Here is a 22,066-nt window from a genome sequence, read left to right as displayed (position 1 = left end):
CCCCCACTTCTACCACCGTAAGTGCGACCCCCCAGCCCCCACTCCCAAAAAAAAAACGCGTTGCTCTGTGCGACCGGACCTATCGCACATCCATCCCTAAGGGCAGCTCTACAATAAAATAATCGATAATTAACATCAGAAATGGAAGCAAATCAATCACCTTACCTCAACGACGACGTCATAAGATGATGCCGATTTACATAAGCAAAAAAAATCCACGGACACCAAACAACAACAACAACCATGTAACGGTAGAAAACAAAAATTTTTCAGCACGTCACCCCTTTCAATGACACCAAAGAGTTAGCTGCGTGTGCAACATGGAAAATTACGTTGAGAGCTCGGGGGGCGGTGGAGGAGATTTCCAAACACTTCAATGTAATTGTGCCGCAAAAAAATAAACACATGCATATGTGTGGACGTAACCTAACAGCCCGCGTGTTGTCTGGGAATCGATCTCTCCAAAGAGAACACGAGAGAGAGAGATAAAGGCCTCCTCACTCTCAAAAGTTACTCGGAGGAATGTCCTGTTTCAAGGACCACGGAAGCTTGTAAAAGCCTGTGATGACTGCTTTTTAACTTATCAATCTGTTTGCTGTAAGAAAACATTGTGTGTGTGTCTCGAGAGATATTTGGGAACTCTCTTAAGTACAAGATATATTTTTATTTTCGAGAGATATATCGCGGCGATACCGATTTTTCTCGTGTTCCCTTTGGTTCTTGCGTTATCTCAACGGCGATGTATCTATCAGATACCTTCCGGCTCGAACACGTCTTCGCTCTCGATTCAAAGAAACATGCTGTTTTTTCGAATTTTTTTTGCATATAAATGTTTACTTTTAAAGAAAAACATGTAATTTGTCAGCATGATTAAGTAACGTCATCTCAGGGTCATTTCTGTTTCTTACGTGTCAAACATATGGCGACCATGCGTCCCGTATTTTCCGGGACAGTCCCGGTTTTTCAGATATTTTCCACGAAGCCAACTTGAATTTTCTTCTTCTAATCAACGATTAAAATTATCTCTTCCTGACTCAGAAATTACGATGATTACGACTACAAATTAAAATATGTATTTCCCTCGATTAGCGACTTTTCTGTAATTTTAGTAGGAGTTACAGTGACTTTGCTTACTTTTGCCATCAGTTTTGGCGGTTATTAACCATGTCTTGTATTTTCCTGTAATTCGAAGACCAATTTCACGTACTTTTCTCGAGCACATATGATCAGCCTAGTCAAAGAGCCTTCTTATTCATAGCCCGGCGTTTCTAAACTAATCAGAACCCAAAGACCAGTAAAAATGTCTGAAACAACTCGACGGACCACTTTAGTCCCGTATTATGGGACATTCCTGTAGTTTTGGTTTTGTTCAGATATTTTTATACAATTTTCCCGTTTATTTTCAACGATGTGTCAATTTGAATAAGTAATTTTTACTAACATCGTCAATAAAAAAAAAAAGAGTTATCGTAACTTAAGAGTTATCGTTCGAGCGGCGCAGTGGTAAGATGCTCGTCTTGCACTGTGAAGGTTGCGATCAAGGTCCACGGGTTCAAATCCGAGCATAGAACGTCAGAAGCACGTTCTTTACCTACCGAGCCTGGGGCGACCACCGATGGATGGCGCCTTCATTTCCCACTCCACTGGTTTGAAATTTCCGTATGGCGATAAAAGACCGGCGTTGGTGTGTGGTAAAGCAGTAGGGTTCGGGGCCTCGCGATGAGAGTCTGTCACATCGTCTACCGCAGCGACCATTACATTTACTAATATGTTATCTATGAAAATACTCTTTTGTCTAAACTGTTGTTGTTTTTAGCTTAGATAAAAATTTTTGCAATAGCCACTGATTCAAATGCCTCGAAAGTTTGTGTGTCCCTGGCCACTGACGTAATGCTTTGGCGAGAGGATTTATCATTAAAATTATATACTTTAAAAAAATTTTGATAATTTTTAAAAAATTTCATGTTGTTGAAGTTAAAATTCTTAAAAAAAAAATGACCAGTAACACCAAAATCATGAAAACTTTCGTTAAATTGCATAAAAATACCCGAAAATTTTAAGTGAAGTTTTCTAAAGTGGATAGACAATTTCAAAATGTTCCTTAAAAGCAGATCTTTCCCATAAGGAAAGCATGGGAAGCTAAGATCATGCACTAACCCCCATCCCCCTTCAAGGCACGAATGCGAGCAGATCTCCCCGTTAAAAAGTCTCGCCACAGAGAACAACAGGCCTTTACACACACACACACACACACACACACACAAACAAACAAATATTCAATCATTACACTCCACTCACTCCCCTTCTGAAATATAGATGACAGTACTGAGAAAAATCAGACACAACACTAGGTACGCACTCAGACTGTTAGGTACACACACTCACACTTCCGCACAACTCATCAGGTAGTAAATTTCCCTTGGCGATAGACCCGAGTTGTGCTCGGTTTGAAAGAAAGAAAGAACCCCCCCCAAGGCAAACGGGGGAGCTGATATACCGGCACCTTGAGCGTCTATGGCTGATAATTACAGTGGCCACGACTAATTAGTGCCACACGTTTACGTAGGTAGCAGCTGTTTAGGTGACCTAATAGATGATTATACACATACTACACAATGCATGGGCACCGAAAATCCGACCAGTTGGTCAGATTGCGCCCGAGTGGCGCAGTGGTACGATGCTTGTCTTCCACTGTGAAGGTTGCCATCAAGGTCCATGGGTTCGAATTCGGGCATATAACGTCAGAAGCAAATTCTTTGCCTTCCGAGCCTGGGACGACCACCGATGGTTGGAACTTTCATTTCCCACCCAACTCCACTGGTTGGAAATTGCCGTATGGCTATATATGACCGGAGTTGATGCGCGGTGAATGAGCAGCGCACACAAATTTACAAAATGGAGGGGAGATACTTCCCGAACAGAAATGGCGACAAAGTTTGCTTGACTCATCCGGAAAACCAACCAAAGTGTGTGTGTGTGTGTGTTTTTCAGCCCGTGAAAGTGCCAATATACCACGAAGATATGGACTTTTTCTTTATACATGCAGGGTTGCGTACTGAGTGCAAACATAGCGCTTTTATACGAAGGTTTTTAACAAGTGGCTGATGGGAATATGAAAAAATTCAGGCACTTTGTGGGGAATCGAAGCAACGTCCTCTCACTAGCCGGATGAGCACGCTAGAACACTTCAGATTAGGTCTTTTAGTCAGCTATAGACACTAAGGAGGTGGTGACATTAGAGATTATTTTTGCCTTGTCAAGCATGAGACATATTCGTGATCTTCCCAAATTCTTACAACGAAGAACTTGCTCCACTTGCTTAACATTACATGTTTCCACCCACTTTGACGTGGACAGCATCGGAAGACGACGGAAATGAACAAAAACAAACTGGTCAAGAAGCCAAAATAGAAGCATCTTTGAAAATATGTACGAAAAATTCTCATAAAAATGCCAAAAAATTGTCACATCTGATGGTTATTTCGATCACGACTCCAACGCGAATTCCTCTTTGACATTGATTGATCTTCCATGAGATAGGATAATCCGGACACTCGAAGCTGGAGAGACTCCAAAAATTATCATCCGAGGACTTTAGAGATGGTTCCCAAACTGGTCAAGAAGCCATCGATATAGTACTTGTATCGAAACAGATTATCGAATGACACTCTTACCAGAGGAAATCCTATACATACAATTAGAGATTCAATTAGAAGCTTTCCACAATGCAATCTCCACAACCTTGACAAACGTGTATGTTCGGTATAACCTCGGCAGAAGTCACCCAAGGCTTATTTGCGGCTGCCACGACGATAGAATAATGAATAATCTCCCGCACACTCACCGAAGGCCTTAAACTAGAACGAATTTCTGAAGGTCTAACGCCATGTAAACGGAAAAACAGCTTTTATACAATACTTCGATCGAGTCATTGACGGGTGGAACTTCCTCATGAAAGATCAACTTTGCCACTTCTCTGCCACGGTTTTATCGATAACAGAGACATGTAACATAGTTTTTCATATTGCGCACGGTGTCTCCCAAGAATGTCGCCAACATTTTCCATTGTGACGTGCCGATCTGTGTATTGTTTAGAGGAAATCGGACTATCAGACATCACTTCCAGAAAAGTCTCGTGGGCATATATATCACCATTTGCGCAAGGGCAACCTGCAATCACAATTAAATGATTAATTCTCACAATGTTCCCCCTCAGCTGCGCTCCCATGCACAGCTGAGGGTTCCTTCCTTGCAAACAGAAATTATGCGGCTGAGAAGAAATCCACCATATTTTTAATATGGTAATGGAGGGTAATATGGCCACGCTGAGCTTCGATGATTTTTGCCGAGGCTTGTCTGACGAATTCAGGAAAACTGATAAAATGTGAAAAAATACTTTGAAACGTTTTTAAAACATAAAAATAATGATCCACGATATACATCTCTCTCTCTCTCTCCCAGGGCTGGACAAATCTGTAGCCCGACATGCCCGGTGCATGTAAATATTTCGACGGGGCATGTATCTTTTTTGAACAACATGCCCGTTTTGTTAATTTTTTTTTTTCATCGATGATGATGCAAGTTTTCCAACACATATGCGTAGAATTCTAAAGTAAAGATTTCTTTGGCAGCCATAATAAAAACGTATAGTCAACGTATTTTAATCAATTTTCATGGTCCTAAAAACCCTGTGCCGTCATGGGGTCCTCGTATACTTAAACTAGGCTGCTTAGGGAAACGAGAAACTTCTAGCGAAATATCCTGATGGTATTCATGGAAGAAGGGAAAATACTTCATATTTTGTACATGAAAACGTGAAAATTCATCTTTCGAAAAATATACAGGGTTTCCCGTAAGTGCTATTGCGGCCTAATCTAAATTTTTATACGGTCCCCGTCCTCTAACTTATAATTGGAAAGTTGTTGCCCTGTATCTTTCGAGACAAACAAAAAAAAAGTCCAAGTTTCTACGAGAAATATTAACTAATATATTCTAATTCAAAAATTGAAGAAAAGATGGAAAAGACAGCATAAATGAGGAAAAGGAGCACTGTCAATTAGTTTTTTGCTGTTTTTTATAGCTTTTTCTCTGACTTTTGAATTCAAATATCTTAGTGAATGTTGTACTAAGGGAAGTCTCCTCCGCGACTCGGTCCCAGGGCCGGTATGCAAGAGGGGACTGGGTTCGAATCCCGGCGGAGACCAGATGACTTTTTCTTTCCGAGTTCACCTCAGCATAAAATCCAGAAAATATCTGTTCCCTTGAACTACGTGATTTTAGGAATGACACTTCTGGGGTAATATGGCGAAACTATGCATCGCCCAAGCAAAAAATGTTGTGCCATGTGCTCAATCAATAGCTGCACAGCGTAAGATTGCCGCCAAACTTTGAATTCCGTTCGAAATATAAAAAAATACAGGAAAAATTGGCCATAGATCGTCAGACTTTTCTTCGCAGATAAAAAATCTTGTGCACAGAGTAAAAACAGGTCCGTGCAGGTTAAAAAAAAAAACGCTTTGCAAGGAAGCCTCAGGTAAATGATCGGCAGGGCATTAAATTTTCAGAGAGATGATAGTCAGGCGCAGACACCTCTAGCAAATGATAACCACTGCGTGGGAGATGAGCGAATGATAACACGGAAGGTTCTGGATAAATTACCTCCAGGGCGTGGAAGCGTCAGATAAATTATCGCCTTTGCATTGAAGTCTCGGGTAAATAAATGATCGTCAGAACATGGAAACCTCACATAAATGACAGCTAAGAGGCGGAATGCTAGTAAAGGAAGAAATCCTCAAATAGATGATCGCCATCGCACGGAAGCGTCAAGAAAAATTATATCCAGATAATGAAGGCTTCTCAGGTAAATGATAGCCAGGCCATAGAAACCCTGAGATATGGTCGACAAGGCGTGCAAATGATCAGCAGTGCGTAAAAGCTTCAAAAGCTTTAAATAAATTATTGTCAGTCATGGAAACAATAGGTCTAGGTGAATGATCACCAGGGTGTACGGAAGCATTAGATAGATTATTGTCAGGAATCGAAGATCCAGGCAAATTGGGTAAATAGTAGCCAGGGCACGGAAGCCTCAGATAGATGATAGCAAGTGAATAGAAGTTTAAGATAAATCATAGCCAGGGCAATGACGCCTTATAAAAATAAGATAAAAAGAAATCTCAGAACAAATGATAGCCATGGCACGGAAGCCTCAGGATGGCACGGATAGCCATTTCCAAATGTTGAGACAGCAATGAATCATCATAGACAATATCATCAATACACCAAACTGTTCTAGAGAAAGATCTTTGTTTAAAAGGGTTAAAACCATCAGTTCACTCAAGTTTTTCACAAGAAAAACTGTTATATTTTTACCTATTTATTGTGTATTGTAGCTGAGATAACTCAAAAATTAGATTTTGATGACATTATCAATGATTTTGCGCGGAAGCCATGACACGGAAGCCTCAGGTAAATGACAGCCATGACACGAAAGCCTCGGGTAAATGACAGCCATGACACGGAAGCCTCGGGTAAATGACAGCCATGACACGGAAGCCTCAGATAAATGTTAGCCATGGCACGGAAGCCTTAGGTTAATGATTTCCAGGACAGTACTCCTTTCCGGTAAAACAAATGATCGCCACAACAAGAGAAAGTCAAATAAATGACAGCCGGTGTGCGGAAAATCAGATGAATAACCACCAGGGCCACGGAAGCTTCAAACAAATGATAGTTTTTGATAAAAGATCGCTCGTGCAAGGAAGCAATTGGTGTAATCATCACCATCGAAAGTGTGATAACCGCAGATATAGGTATTTTCATTATTCACCCAATGGCTTCCGGGTGGAAGGAAAATCAATTCATTTTCATTTACGTGACGCTTATTTTTCAAGAACTCCCTTCAACAGTAGGTTGCGTGTTAATGTGTTTACCCTTTTTTTCCGCTCTCATACATAACACCTTTCCGGTACAATATGTCAGCTGTTGAAGACACACGCACATGTGGACGACTAGGCGTTATGGCTATGGTTAGAACTCGTACCGACTTTGATAGATTCGCTCCATATATTTGTGTGACTTTTGAATAGTAGAACACCCGAAGGACTAAAAAGTGTTTGTTTTGACCACTCTCTTCGTATGTTGATACACTTGAAGAATGCACACATAACACAAAGAAAAAAAAAAGTTTGGTTTTTACGTTGGTGCCTGGAAATACCAGACGTATTCAGGTCAGTTCTGACATCTCTTTCTCGAGGCGTTATTAACATCATCAGAACAAGAAGAAAACAAGTTTCTTCTTCTTATTTCCAAAGTCACGTGACACAGACACTTAAGGACAACACTCACAGAACGTGTGAATACACACATACTAACTATTAATAACATTCAGAGAGAACACTGTTATAAGGTAAAATAAGTACATTGAAGCAAATAACGTAAAGAAACAGAAAAGAAGAACCTAACCGGCGCCATGTTTCTCTTTCGATGAAAAACATGACGGTGCATCATTGTTAAAAGAATAGGCATTAAAGATGGAGCTTTTTGTGCACGATTGTGTATAAATTTATGGTTCTTCGCTCATGAATTTTTTATACGGCGTTGATCTGATTTTGTCAGAAACAAAATAATATTTAGTATTCTGTTTTTGTGTGGGGAAATCCCCGTGATATTGAATTGAGTGATGTTCGCTCACATGTGAAGTTTCAAGGGCCTCAACATTATTTTAGTCGTCGGCGAATGTTCTCCGACGTTATGTCGGCATTGAGCGACATACTTTAGTGTTACCATAAATACCGTCACAAAATCGCACCAGTTGTTTTGCTACCAGACATGTTTGACGTACTATGTGGGGGGGGGGGGCATAGAGACAATCAGCTTGCTAAATTCACTGAATATCAGCCAATAATGCTATGTATTGCGTAATCAGCAAATTGAGATTAGCTTGGGTTCCTCGAAACATGTACTGACTTATCTGATATCTTTGTCAGTATTATCGTTACAACCAATCGCTGTTTCCTATGGGGCTTTTATTACGATCAGGCGTCACTTTGGAGAAAAAAAACTGGTTTTTGTGTACAATGAGATGAAGAACGACGAGTCTGCCTGGTATTCCAGTTGCCTTTTAGGTGGACTATAATTGAAGGGTGGGAGAAGGTGTCATTTATCAGTTGGTAAAGAACTTATTGCTGACGCGTTCTACGTCCGGATTCGAACACGTGGACTTCGACGATAACCTTCATAGTGGGAAACGAGCTTCTTCCTCGGCCACACCGTGATTGTCTAGGAGTTGGTCGACCGTGTGCTGTGACAACTGGATTCTGATTGAAACAATAGCAACTAGCATCCAACAAAATCTCGTCTAGAGACCACCTTCGATGGCTCAGGAGCTAGGTACCTGTGTCCATGACTCAAAACTCAGACTTGACCAAGAAATATTAAGGACTGCCGGAGGAGTAAACACTTTCTCTCAGCCAATAGCAGAGTATAAGGATTACGTCACTCTCCGCTACCATATACGAAGGATTTAACCACTGGCTGTTGCGAAGATATATTTTGGAAAGAGAGAAAATTCAACTGCCCCTGAGGGAATCGAACCCACGTCCGGGCAGTTGAATTTTCTCTCTTTCCAAAATATATCTTCGCAACAGCCAGTTGTTAAAACCTTCGTATATATGGTAGCGGAGAGTGACGTCATCCTTGTATAAGTCGCCATCTGGTGGCAACGTCAGCAGTTGTGAGCTTGGCCTGAGTCTGGTCTGGCCGTCCATCTACGGTCTCTTTCAGTGTACACGAGCTCCAAGGAAAGATTGAGAGATTCGGTGCCTCTGTAGTCTAGTGGTCTAGGACAGTGTTTCTCAACCGCTGGGCCGCGGCCCAGTACCGGGCCCTAACACTAATCACACCGGGCCGTGAGTGATTCGCGGTTTCATTTTTCTCATTAATTTCTCGTTAGTTGTTTAAATGACTGGGATTTTCACTTACGCAAGAGAGATTTACCGGGCCGCGGGCTTCCAAAGGTTGAGAACCACTGGTTTAGGGCGTTTACCTGGAAAGTGAAAGGACGTGGGTTCTATTCCCCACCGGGGCAGTTGAATTTTCTCTTTTCCAAAATATATCTTCGCAACAGCGAGTTATTAAAACCTTGGCAATAGCAGAGTGCCTTCTAAAATTCCCACTGCAGCGTTTTACGCAAGAAATGTTCTCCGAGAAGCACTTCTTTCACAGGTAAAACAATTTAAACATTTGGCGTTTTGAACGTTGAGAAACACTTTGAACCTCGTAGAGAAAATCCCCATGATCCTGAAAAGGTCATCGTCCTGCCTCAGTCATTTGTTACATCAGCATGCTACAGCTTAATTTCTGTGATTGAATGACAGAAACGTGTTCGGAAAAAACTATAAAAACCTAAAACTCTATACAAACACAGAGCGATGTTATTTTTCTCAGCAACTGGCACATTACAGCGCATCAAAAGAGACAGCCCCTTTCTGGATATTATTGCTAAGATGTGAACTTCAAGAAGAAAAGATTATAGTCTTCACACCGGGAATTGAACCCTGGTCTTCTTGGAGTCCAGGAAAGCGCGCAAACAAGACAGCCACAGAGCCACAAAAAAATATTTTCTTATCAATAATCAGCCGTATGATCACGATATTTGAGCAGTTCGTTGATCAGGAACGAAGTATGAATATTCCATTAGGGGGGCCATTCAAGTATTACGTAAGCAGATTTTCAGCCATTTTTGACCCCCTTCCCCCCACGTCAGCAAAACACTGACCCTCCCTCCCTCCTGTCAGCAAAATTTCATCAGCAGCTTACAATATTTCATATCTTCAAAAAGGGGTGGTTGATGACGTAAGCAACCTTCAAACACCCCCCCCCCCCCTTGTCAGCAAATCCGAAACCCCCCTCGATGCTAACGTAATACTTGAACGAACCCCTTATCATTTGGTACCAGCCCAAAAAGCTAAGAACAACGCGTACAAAAGTTCCGGATTATTGTGCCCGAGTTCTCTTCTGTCACATCGGAGTACTAACTGCAAAATTAACTTTTAGGACATAACCTGCCAGAAACATCATGCCATTAAAAGTGTTTATTGGCTATCAAATACAAATGCCACAACATGCAAAACGCCAAACAAGAGACAGCAGAAAAAATATGCCCATAAAAAATAGGATGTCAAAAACAGGTTGTCCTAAGCCGATCGTGGCCCGCCAATCTGTCTCAACGGATACAGGGCATCCCAAATTGTTTGCACAGTGGATGTTCCTGTGACCGTAACTTCAGAAAAATACTTTCAATCATAATTTTATTCAAATGACGTACAATTACTTATAATCTTAAAATTTGTTCGAGGGGTCATATACATGAAAAAATAAAGAAATTAGCTTTTTACACAGTCCCATTTACTAGAAGTTCCGATTAGAAAACTTGTTGCCCTGAATCTTCTGAGGCCAACAAGAAAAAAATCCACGTTTCTGGGTACGATGTTCACTTAGATATTTGAATCGGAGCAAAGTAAGGGGAAAAATAGCTTGAATTAACAAAAGAGTCTATATCGAGGCAATGAAATTACCACGTGTCTAATGAACAAATGTTAAATTTACCTGTGGATTTAAATTTTTAATAAAAATACATATATTCTCAAACTTTTTCTTTCAAGTAACTGCCATTTGAACTCGGAATAATCAAAGCATTTCAATTGATGCAAATGAACAAAGCAGAGATTGAAATACTTATCATATCCTAGAATTTATTTTCATTTGTTTTGATAAATTTGAAATAAATTTTCACTCACAGATGGCGAGATAAAACGAAAAAACTCGACATAACACATGAAATGAAACACAAACAATGCAAAATTACTGTTTTATACGATAGTTTGCGTTACATACATCTATCCCATGTCAATATGAGCACTTCTTTCTCATCTCTTTCATGATCTAAACGGGTGAAAGTTTAGGCTACTCGCGTTGAAGTATGGTAGTTTTATTTAACGCAAATTTCCGAAAGCTTTAGTTTTGCACTGTTTATGTAACATTTCGTGTGTTATGTTCAGGACTGATTTTGAAGTTTACATCCACACCTAATGAAGAAATTTCTGGCCTTTACATTGACGGCAGAAAAGATGCTACTTTATTTGTCGAAAAAGTAAACGCCAAGCATTTTCGCAAGAACAGAAAAGAAGACCATTAAGCTCTGATTCCGGAACCTGGATCATGGATTGCATTGAATTTTTGTTTTTTAGCGCAAGGACCAGATCAAAGTGCGCCAAAAAAAAACCACCTGGATCAACTTACATTGCACATCCTCGAGTACTTCAACCTACATAACTCGAAGCATTATTTCTCATCTGTCTGAACTTGAAATATCGCTTGAAAAGCTACAAGTAATCGGGTGTGATGGTACCGTTACTAACACCGCCTGGAAGAATGGCGTTATCCGTCAGCTAGAACTGAAAGTGGGAAGACCACTACAGTGGAGCGTGTGTCTCTCTACTGCACTTCAACACTAACTCCGTTTCCGTCATATTTTTCAGATGGTGCAACAATAGGCGTAAGCAGAATTTTCTCGAGGTGGGGGGGTGTTTCAGATTCCTTCTGAGGGGGTTAACGTTTTTTCCTGCAAAATAACACTATAATCTTGACTCGGGTGCGGGGGGGTTCAGAACCCCAAACACGCCCCCCTTTGCGTACGCCAATGAGTGCAACCACAGGGCAATAAATCCTTCTCTGGGCCCATTGGACAACAGCTTATTGAGTGTGAAAATCTCCCTGTGGTGGAGTACGAATGATTGTTTGATTCCAGAAGAGTAGACAAAAAGATGCTGAACAAAGACCAGCAGTATTTATTAGATATATCCAAAGCAAATTCGGGATATCATACAGAGGATTTGTCAATCCGAGATCCTGGTCCTCTATCACGTTCTAGATGGCTAACTACGGCAAATAGAGTGCTTTGGTTGTATACAAGTTTGGCCTATCCTTCTGAGAACTTGAAACAAATAGTTCCTTTCATCTTGAAATCATACATGCCTGTGTGGTTCAACATCAAAAAGAACAGATATTTTACTGACGTCCCTAAAAACATGTTTTTCTAGCAATTCAAACACCGCAGTAATTATCTGGCAACCTACTTCAAGCTGTTTATACAGTAATTGAACGCAATGCGTTCTTTGCACACCCTGAAAATATGCTGTTGGCTATGATAGTTGATGGCGGGCAACACATTCGAGAGCTTGGATATAGGAGAATTTTGAAAACAAGACAAGGGCGTGGTAGCCCAGGTGGATAAGATACTCACCTAAAGTACCAAAGGATGTTTAGAGGTGTCGCGAGTTCGATACCCGGTTCGTCCTTGCCAGAAAACCTTCCTGACACAGGGGTCTGTGTCAGGAAGGTTTTCAATGTCAGGACCGGTATTACAACAAAAAACGGCGACTTGACCGCAGGAAAAAATTGCTACCGCAGGGAGTCCCCCATCGAGGAGTTAGCGCACCAACCTCTCGATGATTATAAAAAACAAGCCTGCCGTTCGGAATCGGCAATAAATTGTAGGTCCCGGTCTAATTAGCCCTCGTGTGCAGAAAATGACCTTGGTGCGACAAAAATGATCAAAGCAAGACAATCCGCTTCTAAAGGAAAAACTATTAGATACTTCGTGCCACCTAAGATAAATTTTGAAAAGCTACCGATTATACTGAAATTATTTACTGGAATACTTGCCGGCTGTGTCCTTCCCTAAGTATGTGATGATGATATTACATCACTGATCAATTCCGACACTAACCTCATCAGAGACATCAAAAAAGTATCCCTGTCACACTGAGGCAGTCTAGAGATGTGTCAAACTTGTTACCGAGGCCTCAACTGAAGTATGTGGACATGAAGCTACAGATGGCTACATCAAATCTACGCTGTTATCAAGATCAGTTATGTCTGATTTCTCACAAACTTCAGAATATAAATGTGTGCACTTAGAACAGAATCAGTAAAAGTGTGTATCTGTGATCACTGAATCCTAGTCAATTTGTGGAATTTTTAAATTTTATCAAAGAGCTTTTATAAAACTTTTATAGTGTAAGACCGGTATTACACTATAAAAGTTTGGTAAAAGTCCGTTTATAAAACTTGAAAAATGCAGCCAATAAGATCACCGGTTGCATTTTCTAGAATGAAACCAATAACTTTATTCGTTAGATTTTTCAAGTTTTATAAACGAACTTTTATCAAACTTTTATAGTGTAATCCCGGCCTTAGGTCAGTATTACACTGTAAAAGATTGATAAAAGTTTGTTTATAAAACTTTAAAAATGCAACCAATAGACCGATCAGTTAAGTTCGCTCGAATATAACAGATGTGGTTATTGGTTACATTTTTCAAGTTTAATAAAAATTATTTTATAAAGGTTTTATAGTGTAATACCAGCCTAATCCCGGTTTAAGGTCGGAATTACACTATAAAAGATTGATAAAACATCGTTTACAAAACTTGAAGAAAAACAACCAATAACCGATGGTTGGATTTTTGAAGTTTTGTAAAATAACTTTTCTAAGACTTTTATAGTGCAACCCCGGCCTAAATCATATGATCTTATTTCCAATGTAACCGTTATTGGCAAACCCTATTAAATATCAACTTTAATATCATACCAATCAGTGGTAGACTTCACACAGCATGTATAATGCCCCAATTGCAATGTTAACTCCGACTCTAATCAACCGTTATTTGATTATTAAGTTAACCCATAATAATCAAATAACTCGGCAAAAAATATGTTTCAATGTGTCACATTCTTTTGTTCAATGTCTCGAGACTTCACATCTTCACACTTTTTGACCATAAAGTTATTTATGAAGCGATGACAAGAAAGTTTGCATGTTTGATCAACATGAAAAATCCTCAAATCTCCATGAAGATTCTGTGTATTTATTTGCAATGTAAAACTTTACTCATCTGATCTTGCAAACTCTTTTTCAGACATAGTTCAGGTTGGTAACACAATGTCACAAGCGTTAAATGACGTTAGAGGTTTGAAAAGAGACGTTTCCAAATGGTGAAACAGCATTTGATCATCATTGACAACATCACCAATATCAGACTTTTCAAGAGAACGACCATTCTTCTTATTCAAAAGTATAAAATCGTCCGTTCTCTCAAGTCTTCTACAAGAAAAGCTGCCATCTTTCTTAGCTTTATTGTGTATTGTAACTGAAACAGCTCAAAAATTAGATTTTAATTACATTATCAATGATTTTGCTGATATGAGAGTACGTAAAAAGCATTCATTGTAAGATATTTCACAAAGAATTTCATTTCACAATATTTCTCATTTAAAATATAGTGTATTTTCTTTTCCTTTATGGGTTTACAAACAGCATGTACTATACAGTCGAATCCCGTTATAACGAACTCCAAGAGAGCAGAGAAATCACTTCGTAATAACGAAATTTCGTTATAAAGGAATTCCAGATTTTTACATTGTTCCTATGTAAACTTATCTGGAGGATTAGAAAAGTTTTCGTTATATGTATATATAAAACTAGATTTTCGCTATAACGGTATTGGACTGTATTTGCATACGTACCAAATCTCTTAGACTACAGTGGAGGTGAGCCCCTAATTCCTCTTTTGCCCAGAGCCCCCATGGAGTCAAAGTCGGGCCCTGAAGGCGCGTCCTATTCATTTCATGGGATGTTTGCCGTTCTTTCATGTTTAATTTTATGATAAATATTACCTGTTGTCAACAAAATAGAGCGGTGCCCTATAACCACCACCAACTAGAATCGCGCGGGTTCACAGCGCTGTTTGCAACACTGTTGCTGTTTAATCCTTCTCATTTTTCACTGCTAAATAATCGAAAAACTTAATTTTCCAGTCAATTTGTTTCTGTTGATCCGCCATCTGTCTTCTTCGAAATTAAGTAGAGAAGTCCTAAAACCAATAGCGCAATTTTTCCTTTTGTGTGTGTGGGAAACATTTCCAGCTAAATTTACGGCAGTGAATGGGGTTTCCAGGCTCTTTCATTTTATGACTTTTAGTGGCTATATCTATACTCATATTAATTATTTTGATTAAAAGCTGATCAATCGGCTTTTGTGATGATGTGGGAATCTTCATCAGACCATAACAACGCACGTCTGCACACGATCCATAATGGATCTTTCTTAAAACGTCTGGGAAACGAGCCAAGTTCAAATGGTAATTCAACAGCCATTTAATATTGTGTAATCAGGATCGACACTCATGCCAAGCCGCACCAAACCTCATAATTATGCGGTGATTGTTCATTGTCGGTGCTTGTAATACATCCCGATTATATCCTTCAGTTATTATTAGTTTTCTTTTCCCCCCTCCGCAGTAGGGAAATCCAGTCAACATCCCCCGACATGATTTCGACATGGGCGAGACCCACTTTTTTTTTACGCTTAAGAAATGGAAACAATTCAACGTAATCGCTTTTGTTTTTGTCGTTTTCTTTACCAGACGGTTTTTTTTCCTTTCTGTTGACGTCCTTGACTTTGCTTCTTGACCTCTAGTCAAACGAACGAAGGTCAAGTCTCTTTGACAGAAACGAAACTTGATCGTTTCCGAAAAAAACATTATTATTATTTCTATCCATGGCTTTTCCGGAAGGTAAATTTTTTCCCCCTCAAATACACTTGGTACGAAAAGTTAAGCATGCAAAGGCTTATATAACGAGACCATATTTAAATCCTGTCCCTCTGGATTGGACGGTTAGGGGAAACACAAACACATGGTATCCCCTTCACATGTGGAGCGTTCGGCACACAATATCGATATGTAGGGCTCGGATTTCTACGACTTTCTTTTGTTTTTTCATTATTTCTACGTAATGTCGAGGCCTTTTTTTTCATGATTTTCAGTAATTTTAATCTTTTGTAGTCACCTTTTCTCCTCGGCATAGGTCTGCAGCAGCAAATAGCGGATTTCATTGATACAACGGAATCTTACGAAACTACGGAGGCCTCTGTGAATTCGGCTTCTTAGCAGAACTCGTTAGCTATATACAAAAACTGGAAAGGGACAAAAACTTCCAAGGGACTTCCCCATTGCTAGAACTGTAAAGTACGAACCGTACCAACGAAATGCCGAAAAACCTCTGGACCGCAATTAATTAAGGTATTTTTCATGATTTTCAGAATTTAAGGCATATTTTAAAATTTTAGATCATTATTTTGCATATTTCAGCAGAACAATGAATGGAATTCCCCCCCCCCCACCCTAAGCTTCTTCGTCACTAACTTCATTTCCCTCGATTGGTGATTTTTCGACGGTTTTAGCAATAATTGACAGTTTTACTCACCTTTGGACAGGGGCTCTCAAACTGCACATCACGGTGCCCTGGTATGCCACCAACCTTTGTCGGGGCACCGCGGAGGGGCGGCTCTTATCAACAATTTTCTAATCGGAACTTTTTTGCACACGGAGAACTGTATAATATGTTAATTTCTTTATTTTTTACGAGCCCTCAAACAAAGTTTAAGTAAATGCACGTCATTTTCAACGGTTGCAGAGATATCTACCGAGCAAACAATTTGGGAACTCCTGCATACCATATCGTACCGCAAGGAAGGGGGGAGGGGTGCTAGAAAATTATGGGCACATTTTTCTGAAAAAATCAGTGGTTTTTCCCATGAGCCTGATCAATATTTCGATGATAAACTGAAGAAATAATCTGCTTTGAATTATGTTCCTTCTTACAGCAACATGCTGTTTTTCCTCACAAGTATATCATAATTGAAACATACTGTCCAAAAACTCGGAATATGGCTGTACCACGCTTACCAAACGAGAGCATTCTATTTTGGGTCTCTTCTCATGGTTCTGGGAGCCCCAACTTCACCGAATTGCGTTTCTTCAGTTACTCAAGAACGTCGGTAATAACCAAATAAAATATTTACACATCAAAAGTTATCCTAACTATCAAGCAATCCATGATAGTCTCAAACCGAAACAACAAATTACGTATCCAAACGAAATCACGGCAACATAATACAGTATAATTTTGCACTATACGTAAAGATAATTAAAAGATATCGACACACACAACATCATGCAAGTACTTACTTAGATGGAGAGATGGCATGTTAAAAACCGAAGACACATGTGCATGCAACAGAGTGTCCGTGGCACACACGAATTAATAGCAAGGACGGTTTTTTTCGATGCAATTGTATCGGGATCGCGGTCCCTCCTCGACAAAATCGACAGGATGTTGCGCGTTCGACTTAATTGTTGCATGTTCTCGGCATTAGAGCTGGCTCTTCTTTCTAATAAAGCGACCATGATTCGTGCGGTTATGACGTCAGTGTAGTTTCAACGAAATAATAAAGTTATTAGAGCAAGGACCATGTGTTTTTTGACCTAATACAAATTCGAGTGAAGATATTTTCTCGGTAAATCCCGAATTACCCAAGTGTCCATGTACCATCCGGATTTGGTAATGCGTTTATGGTTACACCGGGAATTATGGCTAAATTTTTGAATGGGTTTAACTAATCGATTTTGACGAGATTTTTCCGGTCTCCTGTTACAGGTTCGTCATATTTGCTCGAGGAGTCAATGTTATCAGTTTCGCGTGGAATGGCTATCGCATATTAAATTCTATGTATAGTTGTGAAATTGAAAAGCTGTTAAGCATTGAATGGAATTACTTATGACTGAAACTTCGTAGGCAAGGGTCTTCATTGCATCATTTGCGGAAAGTTCATCGACAATTCACCGACAATGATTTACTGCCACGCAATTTATCGAAGGAAGAATTTACTGCTAGAAAAATTCCCGCCACGCAATTCATCGAAGGGAAAGTTTACCGCTGGGAAAATCCACGAAACGCAATTCAGAGCGAAAGGAAAATTTATCGCTGAGAAAACTCACTGCCACGCGATTCATCGAAGGGGAAATTTACCAAAGAAAAAATTTTTACAGCTTCGAAAATTCACCGTCACGCAATCTTCTCAAGGTAAAATTTACCGGCGAGAAAATCCATCGCCACGAAATTCAACGACATGACAATCCACCGCTAGGAAAATTCATCGACAAAGTGACATAGGGAGTCAGTTAGTGAGCAAGCAAGTGATTGATTGATCAAGGGAGTCCGAGAGTTACTGACTGAGCAGATGTGAGCAATGGGGAAGTGACTAAGTGGGTAGGCGAGCAAATTAGCGAGATAGTGATACACTCAGATGGTCACTCACTTGGTTACTCACCCACTCACTCTGTGACTCAGTCCATCGGTCAATCACCCACTCAATTGGACACTGAAACAGTCACTCACTTGCTAACTTATTCGGTCATCCTTACGGTGACTGGCTGAATCACTCGGTCACTCACTCACGCACTAGCTTATTCGCTAGCTCATTCACCAACTCATTGGTCACTCACTCACTACTGATGAACGTTCATCGGTGATTTTCCGTAAATCTAACGCTTGGCGCTCAGAGCTTTTTTGCAGTGGCTCGCAGACCATTTTTAAATGATGATTGAAAAACAGTTTTAAATTCAAGTTGTTCATTCAAAGTTGTTCTTAGGCCGAGATTAAACTATAAAAGTAGGATAAAAGACTTTTTATAAAACTTGAAAGAAACACCCAATAAGCCTATTAATTACATTCGAGCGAATGAAACCAATACGTTTATTGGTTGCATTTTTCAAGTTTTATAAAATAACTTTTCTTAAACTTTTTAGTGTAATACCGGCATTAGAGAATTAACTGCCGGTTGAGCGAAATTTCAATTTCATGAGTAGAGTTCTGCCCATCCGTTAAAATTGGAACGATACGATCTGAAAGACATTTTAATGCAAATGAAGAAGCAATTTCCTGGAAGTTTATAACCTGACAGAGCAAAAAATTTAAAATTCGCTTATAACGAAAAAACCCGTTATAACGAAAATTTCCCCCGTGATTGCGAATTGCCGTTATAACGGACGTCTACTATATTTCGAAATACAGTGATAAAAATGAAAAATATAACTCCACCAGTTTCTGAAAATTAGACGTACAGTAAAACCCCTCTTTTGCGGACACTAGGAAATTTTTATTTTGCCATAAAACAAGGGTGACCACATCTCAGGGAGCGACCTTTAAGAGGGGTTTTACGGTATTTGTCAATGGTTTGTTGAATGTTTTAATTAATTTTTAATATAATTATATAGTTTTGCGAATGAGCTTATGCCAGTTGAAATAAAAACAGATGTAAAATACATATATAAATGTTGAACTAAAATTTTAACATGACTCAGTTCAGCATCAGAATAGAGTGCAATTCACGTCCTAGAAATGGATCGTAGGACTGTTTCGTGGTTGTCAAACGTTTTCTTAATATTTATACTGTGCGGTCTGAGGAATAAATGACCATCTGTGTACTTAAGGGGCTTCATACCTTCTAAGATGGTGAAAGACTGTGTTCCTAAGGCCGGGATTACGCTATAAAAGTTTGAGAAAATCCCTCTTATAAAACTTAAAAAATCTAACCAATAAAGCTAATAGGTTGGTTACATTCGAGCAAATGCAACCGATAAGCTTATTGGTTGAATTTTTCCTGGTTTATAAAAGGACTTTTATAAAACTTTTATAGTGTAATCCCGGCCTAATAGAAATATCGTTAAAAACCACTATTTAACCATTTTGATTTATTTCAATTTTTTTTTTACATTTTTTGACTTCCGATCTTACGCTGGTATAAAGTTTTACATATATTGAACATCTAATTTTTTGTAAAATTTATTTTGTAAAAGATCAGATGTTTATTTCCAAATACAGTAAAAAACCTCGATAAGTTGTCACTCGAGAAATTATGACGGCTTAAGCGAAGTACCGTCAGTTTCAATGTTCAATACTTTGGATTTTTCGTAAAAATTTGAAATAATACATCATTTATCAAAATATGAATTAAAACTATAATATTAATAAAATTTTTAAATAATTAAAAAAAAACGAATTTTTTAACTTTTTATAAGCGTTTAATATTCAACTTATACTGTATTATCGTTAAATACACTAGTAAATTTACGATTTATACCAGTATTTTGCTAATGCACACATGTTAGAATAGTTAATATTTCTCTGTAACACAATTAATGCACATTTATTTTACATCTACATGGCACATTTAATTTTCAGTGATTTGAATTTTTTATCAGTGGTTCATGGTACAAATATGAGGTGATCTCGAACACAGGGCCGAATTCTGAGTTTAGGGTATCCCTGGGTAGGGCAAAACAGACATTAGGCCAGGATTACACTATAAAAGTGTTGTAAAAGTACTTTTATTAAACTTGAAAAATGCAACCAATAAGCTGATCTGTTGCATTTCGTCGAATATATAACCGATCATTTCATTGGTTGTATTTTCAAGTTTTATGAAAGCACTTTTGCCAAACTTTTACAGTGTAATGCCGGCCTTAGAGAGCTTTCTCAACTGCTGAAAAAATTAATGGTTTATCAACAAAGAGATTTTGTTTAAATTCGAAGCCCTAAATTAATGGGCATCCCATGCAAGAATTAGGTCCAGCTTTGCCAGTCCCCTAACGCTTCAAGAACTTTGGTCTTTAGTAGGGAAATGAATTTCTTCGGTGTCACTTTCTTCACTTGAGCTTTTCCGTTTTAGTATATAAGGCTTTCATGGACATTTGCGAACATATAGCAGTGTTGTTATCAATTTTTTCTTCAAAGGAAGCTACAGAAAGGTTCCCCCTCAAACTTTTCTAGTGACGAGTTAACCAAAAAATTAGTTACGAGTATAACTGAGGGTTTGATAGCATTGTTATCTATGGGAGCCGGACGAGAAAGAATAAAAATGACGACTTAACCGGAGCGACAACTTACCGAGGTTTTACTGTAAATGCATTAAAAACACAGCTTGCGCACATCATAAAATACTATGACATCAATGTAATTGAATATAAATATTGATTCAAAATATATAAAGAAAACTGTTTAGTTCATGAAATGTAGCGGAAGTCTGAGATTTCATTGACTCAATCTTGTTTAAAATGAAATTCTAAAATTTAAATTTCAAAAATTTTCAATATAAATTTTAAATTTCAGAAAAGCTAATTTAAATTTTAGATGTCAATTTTTTTGTACAATGAAGAACATGTATAAAAATTATGAAATAAATCAATGGTTAAATAGTATTTTTAATGACATTTTTATTACATTATAGTTTTTCATTATGTCAAAAGGTATGAGACCCCTTAATACACACGTTTGAATTCATGGATTTGAAAATCCTCACATTAAAGTAGATTACACATATAACGTTTTTTCCAAAAAAAAAAAAAATCATCGTGAAAAACGTTGTAAGCGAGAAAACACTGTATAAAGCCAAGAGTTGTGACCAGGAAAATTAGTCGTACTAAAGCGGGAAAACGTTCTAAGTGAGAACGTTGAAAGCGGGATCCACTGTGAGGAACAAATTCTAAACATAGCTTGTTGAATGTATCCATAAGCGATTTTGTCGAAAAGCTTCACCGATCAAACGGATGGGTAAACCTCTAAGACTTTAATACTGTAAAACCTCTTTTTTGCGGTCACCGGCGGGACCAAAAAATTCTTCTGTAAAACAGGGGTGGCCGTTAATCAGGGGTTTCAAATGCATATTTTTATTATAAAAGGGGAAAATGTTATTTGGCCGTAAAAGATGGGTGGCCGCATTTGAGGAGTGTCAGTTAAGAGGGGTTTTAGTGTATATATGCACTTATGAAGGATTCTTTAACCCAGAGATCTTCAACGTATGGGCCTCGGAGATTTTTTGCGAGGCCGGTCGAACATTTTCAGAAAACGGTTGAAAACATTGAAAAACGATTAGTTCTAGAATGAATTAAGGAAATAATTTCGGAATTAATCTTCAATTAATAGTTCTAGAATTAAATAAAGATATAATTCTACAATTAATTCTAAAACCCCCCAAACTACGGGCCCGGTGCGACCACACCTGTCGGACATGCCTAAGGACGACTCTGAATGTCCCGTAAAATACAGATCACTTGGTCACTTCTATATATATTTAATTTTCTGTCCCGCGAGTGGAAGAAATACCG

At 38.8% G+C, this 22,066-nt stretch overlaps 1 protein-coding gene across 4 annotated transcripts in view; it reads right to left on the bottom strand.

The window, feature by feature from the left end:
* LOC149081537 (zinc transporter ZIP5-like) overlaps positions 1-22,066 on the bottom strand; it is an 84,046-nt gene that overhangs the window by 20,965 nt on the left and 41,015 nt on the right. Inside the window, exon 1 of one of the 4 annotated variants that reach the window (XM_089238473.1) lies at positions 17,090-17,179. The exons of 2 other annotated variants lie outside the window; for them this stretch is intronic. The gene's annotated coding sequence lies outside the window, so the exon portion shown is untranslated. Of the gene's footprint in view, positions 1-165; positions 532-17,089; positions 17,180-22,066 lie in introns of those variants that run through there. One more of the 4 variants, XM_089238472.1, reaches the window with a different exon arrangement.

The sequence above is a fragment of the Pholcus phalangioides genome, unplaced genomic scaffold (genome assembly GCF_987345545.1).
Source record: "Pholcus phalangioides strain wild (caught in Gottingen) unplaced genomic scaffold, Ppha-v1.0 ptg000010l_1, whole genome shotgun sequence".
NCBI classification, from domain to species: domain Eukaryota; kingdom Metazoa; phylum Arthropoda; class Arachnida; order Araneae; family Pholcidae; genus Pholcus; species Pholcus phalangioides.
Note: the sequence above shows the minus strand (reverse complement) of the source record. Positions and strands in the feature narration are given on the sequence as shown.